The sequence below is a fragment of the Chinchilla lanigera genome, unplaced genomic scaffold, assembly GCF_000276665.1.
Source record: "Chinchilla lanigera isolate Chin_1 unplaced genomic scaffold, ChiLan1.0 scaffold00020, whole genome shotgun sequence".
NCBI classification, from domain to species: domain Eukaryota; kingdom Metazoa; phylum Chordata; class Mammalia; order Rodentia; family Chinchillidae; genus Chinchilla; species Chinchilla lanigera.
This window is the reverse complement of record NW_004955421.1, coordinates 4,086,238-4,093,352: the sequence shown is the minus strand read 5'-3', so window position 1 is coordinate 4,093,352 and position 7,115 is coordinate 4,086,238.

The following is a 7,115-nucleotide window of genomic DNA, read 5'->3' as shown; positions in this document are numbered from 1 at the left end:
TAGTTCAAACAAAAGCTGCTTTTGACTATGGAAAGGGGACAGTCTGGGTCAGAAGAATCAATTTTCTGATGAATCAGTGAACAATTCTGAGTGGAACTAATCAGGCTTGTGTTGTGTCACCCTTTATAATCCATGGTGATCTGAAATCTGACCACCCTTCCTCTCGCTGCCACCCTCCTCTTGCCACTTTTTTGACACAGACGCAAATACTCTGCTTCTGCAAGCACTGACTGGAACTAACAGAGGATGCAGAAAACACACCTTAGGGACAGGAAGGTCCATAGAGATGCGAGAGGCTTCCTGGACCTAAAGGGAAGCAAAGATATGAGAGGATGATGGCCACCGGAAGGAATTTAGCCCTCCCTACCTCCAGTGAATCTAAAAGGGCTCAGGGAAACATAGCCCTAGGTAACAAATTAACGCTCCAGCAAGGCAAATTCCTGGAGGGTTAGAGGGTGGGGAGTATTTCCAGCAACACTTCTAGTTACTGATGCCAATGGAATAAGAAGGGCAATCAATTAATTTTCTCCTCAGGATTCCAGCTGATATTATCTCACAGAGCACTGGATTGTATTTCCAAAGCCATGTTAGGTCAGGCTTGGACCAGCCATTGCATTACTTAAGGTTATACTGGTTTCAGGGAAGAGAAGTGGACTTTGACTTAAAGCAGAAAAGGGGATCATTGGACTGCTCCCAGGAGATTTCTGAAGTCAGTGATAGCTGGTAGCCGAATAGTGACAGTTTACCAGGAAACCGCACAGAGGTTCATGATTATGTTGCCACCCCCATGATGCTGATCCAGTGTGCCCAAGTTTTCTGGTCTTTGGGATGAGCAGATATTACAGGCTCAGTGATTTAGCTCAGTTCCCTAAAGGCGGAGGGATTCTGGTGCAAGTGGAGGAGTAGGGGTGTGTAGAAGACAGAGCTAAACAAGCCTAGTTTCAGCCGGATCCTCTAGTAGGATATAGAGAGTAAATGGCACTGCAGTCTCCCCCAACGCCTTGAAGAAATGATGTGGAAGCCGGGCACAGTGGCACATACCTGTAATCCCAGCACTTGGGAGGCTGAGGCAGGAGGATCATTATGAGTTCGAGATTAGCCTGGGCTACAAAGTAAGCTCAAGGCCAGCCTGAACTGCAAAGCGAGACCCTGTCTCAAAAAAAGAAAGAAAGAAAGAAAGAAAGAAAGAAAGAAAGAAAGAAAGAAAGAAAGAAAGAAAGAAAGAAAGAAAGAAAAGAAAGAAATAATGTGGGCTGCCTCCAGGAGGAGGGCATAACTTCTCAAGCATTTTTGGGCAAAGCAATTCAATAGAAAGGGACAGTAGAGTGCTGTTAGCAGCCACCTTCACAGCGGCAGTCAGGAAGGTCTGGACAGAACACCAACTGCATCCACTGCACCTGACTTGAGTGAGGTGTCTACCTGTGAGCAATCAGCTACACAAAAAATGAGGAAAAACCTAGAGGCCTAGACATTGTGGCCAGCAGTGTTCACAGAAGAACGTGAACAGGGTAATGGGCAGCTATGGCAAATGGTGTCCAGGGTCCCCACGTAAATTACTTTTGAAAACCCTGGTGCAGTCAGTACCATTCTCTTTCATTTATTGGCTTATTTGCTTATATTTGTACCAATGTCACACTATCCTAATAAATATATTTCTATAATAAGTTTTACCCCAATTTGCTTAGGATTTTTTAGTTTTTAAAAGTGAAAGGTACTGCCTCTTAAGAAATCCCTCAGTTCTTGGCAAAAGAGGACAGTTGTTCACTCTAGCAGTTTTCATTGCTGGTGGCATAGAACCTCCGAGTTTGTTTTTCTTCTTCAAAATTACATTAGCCGTTCTTCAACCTTTTCTTTCCTTATAAATTTTAGAGTCAGTCACCTTGTCAAGCCAACTAATTCCCCAATAAAAAGTTGTGTTAGATACTTTTTTTCTTGTTGCTGGGACAAAATACCCAACACCCAAAATGAAGGAAGGAAAGGTTTATTTAGCTCACAGTTTGTGGAGGTTTCAGTCCATAATCAGCTGGCTCCAAGGCAGGGTGGTATGGCGAACAGTAACAGTTCAAGGTGGCAGAAGACAGCAAAAGCAGTCAGAGGAAAAAAAAAAAGGTGGAGGAGAACAAGCCTCTAACTTCTAAACTTCTCAAGTTGACACAATGTATCAACCATTGCAAAAGACTTCAGTTCAGGGACTAGGGGCTGTAGCTCAAGGAGTTGAGTGCTCCCCTAACACATGTAAAGTTCTAGCAACAAAAACTGCTTTTGTGGGATTTTCATTAGGACACATTCATGTACAGATAGTTGGAGGAAACTGCAGAGTTCTACTACATTTATTCCTACATTTTAAATGTTTATTGATGTAATTTAAAATGGTACCATTTTAAGATATTTTGTTTTCTTCCTGCTGTTTTGTTTCTGGTATAGAAATAACATGAAATTTTGTACAGTCACCTTCATCCAATGACATATTGAACTAACTTATTAATTATAATCATTTAGGGACATGTACACCATCTACAAAAAATGATGTTTTCTTCCTTTACAATCCCATGTCTTGTATTTTTTTTTTTTTTTTTTGTCTTATTGCATTGGTTGAAACCTCTAGCACCATGCTGTATAGAAGTGGTAATAGTAGTCACACAATGATGCCTTTCTTCCTTTCTTCCTCTTTTTCTTTTTTGTGGTATTTTTTGTGATCAAACCCAGCAGTACTCTATCACTGATCTACACCCCCAACCTTTAAACATTTTTTTTAAGTCTAGATTTTGGGACAGGGTTTCACCAAGTTGCCCATGCTAGTCTTAAACATGTGATCCTCCTGCTTCAGCCTTCCAAGTAGCTGGAATTGCTGGCATGAGACAAGGTGCCTAGCTATATAATTACATTTTAACCTGATCCTCAGAAAATATTTTGTAAATTAAAAAAAATTATTCTGAGGCTACAAATTTTAATCTCTTTGGCCAATGAATCATTTTATGGCAGACAGGTTTAACTGTGACCCCCCCCCCTTTTACACAAGTATACAGTATAATAATAGTACCTTCAGTGCCTTCAGCCCAATAAAATAACATCTAATGTTCATCCATCTGGTGGTGAAGGTGGGATTAAAACCTGTGTTTCCCAGCAAGCCTCCTGTGAGCACATCTTTCAGTTTGCATCTGCCTGACATCCCTTACTCCTGGTTACCACTTCTTTGTTCCCTCTCTGTTCTATGCATGGGATTCCGGTGAGGCTACTGATAAACAGAATTCCATCCTCCTGCTACAGGGTCATAAACTGGTGCAATCAATTTTTCTTTCCCAAATTTGAAACTCTAATAGAAGGATCTGGATGTCTCACAGATGTGCCTTGAGAGCAGGCCCCAAATCTCCCACCCATAAGGACCTAGAGCTCCCTAGCTGTCTGTCTTTCCAAAGTTTTGCTCTTCTCTCAATTCTGGAAGTACTCAAGACCCCTATTTCCAATAAACTCCCTGTTTCCCCTAGCCAGAGTCAGCTTCTACTGTATATCAATTAGCAAGTCTGTTGACTCCCTATTCTCTTCACCTTGCTGCCATCATTGGGCAAACTATAACATTTTTAAGTATTTAATTGTATTCTATGTATTTATATTTTAATTATTACTTTATAAATAAGTTTTACTTAATTGGTTTAAAACATGTTATTGCATATTGCATGTGCACCTCTTGAGTCTACATATCTCAGGTTTATTTCTCCTAAAAGAGAGCTAGCAACTGAGATTGCTTTCTGTCCCTTTGAATTATCTGGCCTAGAGATAGGTAAATTTCTACAAAGGGCCAGATAATAAATATTTTAGTCTTTTTAGACCATTTGGTTTCTCTTCCCGCTGCTTAACTGCTATTCTAATCAGAGGCAATACATAAACAAATGGATGTGGCCATATTCCTATAAATTTATAGTGAAATTTGAATTTCATATAATTATGATATATCATAAAATATCTTCATTTCTAAGTTCTATTTTATTTTTTGTGGTGGCGGCGATTGAACCTAAGGTCTCACTGACACTGGAACCCAGGGTCTGTACTATTGAGCTATATTCCCAGTCCTTTCTTTTGACTTAAAAATTTTTTTTAACGTCAAAATAATTCTTAGTTTGCAGACCATACAAAAACAGGTGGTGGCCAGATTTGTTCCATGGGCCACAGGTGACCCCTACTCTAGTCTTCCAATTAATTCTACATTATTGAACAGAAGAAATATTGATTTAAGAAGTTGAGATTAGTCTTCCAGCTGGCTAGCTTCCTGCCTGCTGGCTCCCTGAGGGTGGGCCCCTAGCGCACGGGGAGCCTCGGGCAGGGAGCGCAGGTCTTTGGACCGGCAACTCACTCCCGGCCTCAGGGTTTCCCGGAAGGAGGGCTTCCGGCGCACAGGGAGCCTCGGGCGGGGAGCGCCAGTCTTCCGGCTGGCTAGCTTCCTGCCTCGTAGGCCCCTGGATGGAGGGCCCCCAGTGCATGGGGAGCCATGCGGCAGTGAGCACTGTTGCTCGCCGGCCCTTAGGCCGGCCGCCGCCGCTCAATTGAGATCTATCATGACACAGAGAAACAGTGACACAATTGGCCCGCCATGCACCGACAGCAGTTGCCCACCCACTGATGCGTGTGAATCATTGAAACTTTGAACAACCCCTGGGAATGCATGCCATACAACGGGCCACTCTTGCTCCTGCCATTGGGAACCAGAAAGGTCCAGAGTCAGCGGAGGAGCAGCTGCTGAACAAGGACTCAGAGAACATGAGAATGCAGAGCAAGCCCACGGAGTCAGAGGTCCTGTGGACTGAGGTCCCCAGAGCCGCTTGGAAGCTGTAAACCAGGAGGACCTTGCACAATACTTGCAGAGACTCATTGGAAGCCATTCTTCCCCTGACAGTACAGGCTGTGGTGGAGCTCCGGAGAAGTCTGCAGCAGGATTCCTGCTGACTGTGTTGACAGTTGGGGAGAGGACACTAACTGGTTGTGGGGTCCCAAAGCAATGGGAAGCTGGAGAGAAAAAGCTACAAAGAATGGCTTTTACCCCAGATAGCTCACTTGAGATGTTAGTAAGAATTGCCTCCTCAGTATTCTATAGCCATGATGAGGAGGAGGCCAAGGAGAGAAAACAAAGAGACTGAGAAAAAGCAGCTGCTTTTGCTGCACCACTAAGAGAAACAGATCCCAGGTCTGATTCCCGGGGCTCCAAGAAGAACTCGACAACTGCATTCATCTGCTACCACTGTTAAAAGCCAGGCCACCTCAAGAGGAACTGCCCTAAGAGGCCCCATGGGCCATGCCCTGGATGCAAAGGAGACCACTGGAGATCGGTCTGCCCTCTGAGGTGGAGGCCCCAGAGATCAGACCCATGCTACCAGTTAGTCCAACAGGAATGAGAGGGCTTGGGGCATGGTCTGCCTTCTCCCTCTGGCCAGACCGTCATCTCCATCGAGGAGCCCTGGGTAATCATGACTATGGAGGAACAAGAAAACAGCCTGTTGCTAGACACAGGTGCAAGTCTCTCGGTCCTTCTTTTCAATCCTGGCCTTCCTTCCAGCCGTCATACCTCAGTGAAAGGAGTCACTGGTGAGGAGGTAATATGCTATTTTTGACAACCCTTAGGCTGTAACTCCTTAATAGGTCCCTCTTGCATATCTCTGTCTTCCTGAGAAACCACTCTGAAGATACCACCACGTATTACAGCAGCCATTGATATTTTCCTACTAATCTATCCATAACTGTGTAAAGTTTGTAATGTTCCTATCCTATTTCATCAATGGATGTATGTTTATTATTATGTGTTTCCTACAACAACCATTGAGAATAGTTAATGATTTTTCAATAGGTCACTCATGTATAGCTCTATTTATTTTCTTTAGAAGCCACTTTGAAGATACCAAAGTATAGTACAACAACTCTTGATAATCTCCTACCTCTTTTGTCTGTAACTCACTATTATTTGTCTATTTGTTTTCCTGAGAAACTATTTTGTAGACAATAATATGTAAAATGATAACCATTGATAATTTCCTACCATTTTGTCTGTAATTTGCTAAGTCCTCCCTATTATTATGTTATCCTTCTTTTATTCTTTAAAATTAAAAAAAAAAGAAGTTGAGATTATAAAATAATAGGGATTATTTATAGAATACATAATAATTTATTATCTCCTAAATTGATAAACACATATTCAAAGATATACCTGTAAAGTATTTTCTTATTCCCAGGATCTCCTATGTAACAGAAGAGAATGTATGCAGAATGATCTTAGCATACATAAGATTCTCTGTGGTTGTTTTATGAGTATCTAATTTTATAATATACTAATTGAATATTTATTATTAACATAAGATCAGGAAAATAAGGGGCTTTCTGATGTAAATTAGTTAGTCACAGTAATAATGACACCTTACATTTGCATAGCATTAGATAGTTCACAAAAATTATAGTTTCATATATTATCTCTCAGGATCCTCACAACAGTCTTGGAGGTATGCAGGCAAGGTATTATTACCCTAATTTTAAAAAGAATGACCTGCCCAAGATTACACAGGAGACAAGGGAGTGGGAGGAATATTCCGGTTACACCTCTGAATCATAGTCAGAGTTGTTTCCATAAAATATAATGATGCAGTCATGCAATTCAAGAGCTGGGTAATGAGTAAACTGCTTTACCTGCTGAGGAACACATAGTGACTCGCCATAGGGATATGTTTGGTTTATCACCTCAAGCTCCCCATGCCTAATTACAAGGAAATCCAGATATTTCCTTCTCTCCTTTTTCATATGGCTAGGAATCAGAGTGATCTTAACCGCTGATGTTTCCTCAGAAGGTGTTACCCTAGCAGCAGCAGAAGTTGGGGACCTGATAGTCCATAATGTTCCAAAGCAATACTCTTGTCAAAGTTATGCTCTTTTTTTTTTTTCTTTTTCTGGTTTTTTTCCGGTACCGGGAATCAAACTCACAACCTTGAGTTATGCTCTTGAGAAGCAAATGCCCTCGTCAATTTTCACTGCCACCCATAAGATTTGTTTTGTTTTTTTTTTTTTGGTTTTTACCGGGAATCAAACTCACAACCTTGAGTTATGCTCTTGAGAAGCAAATGCCCTCGTCAATTTTCACTGCC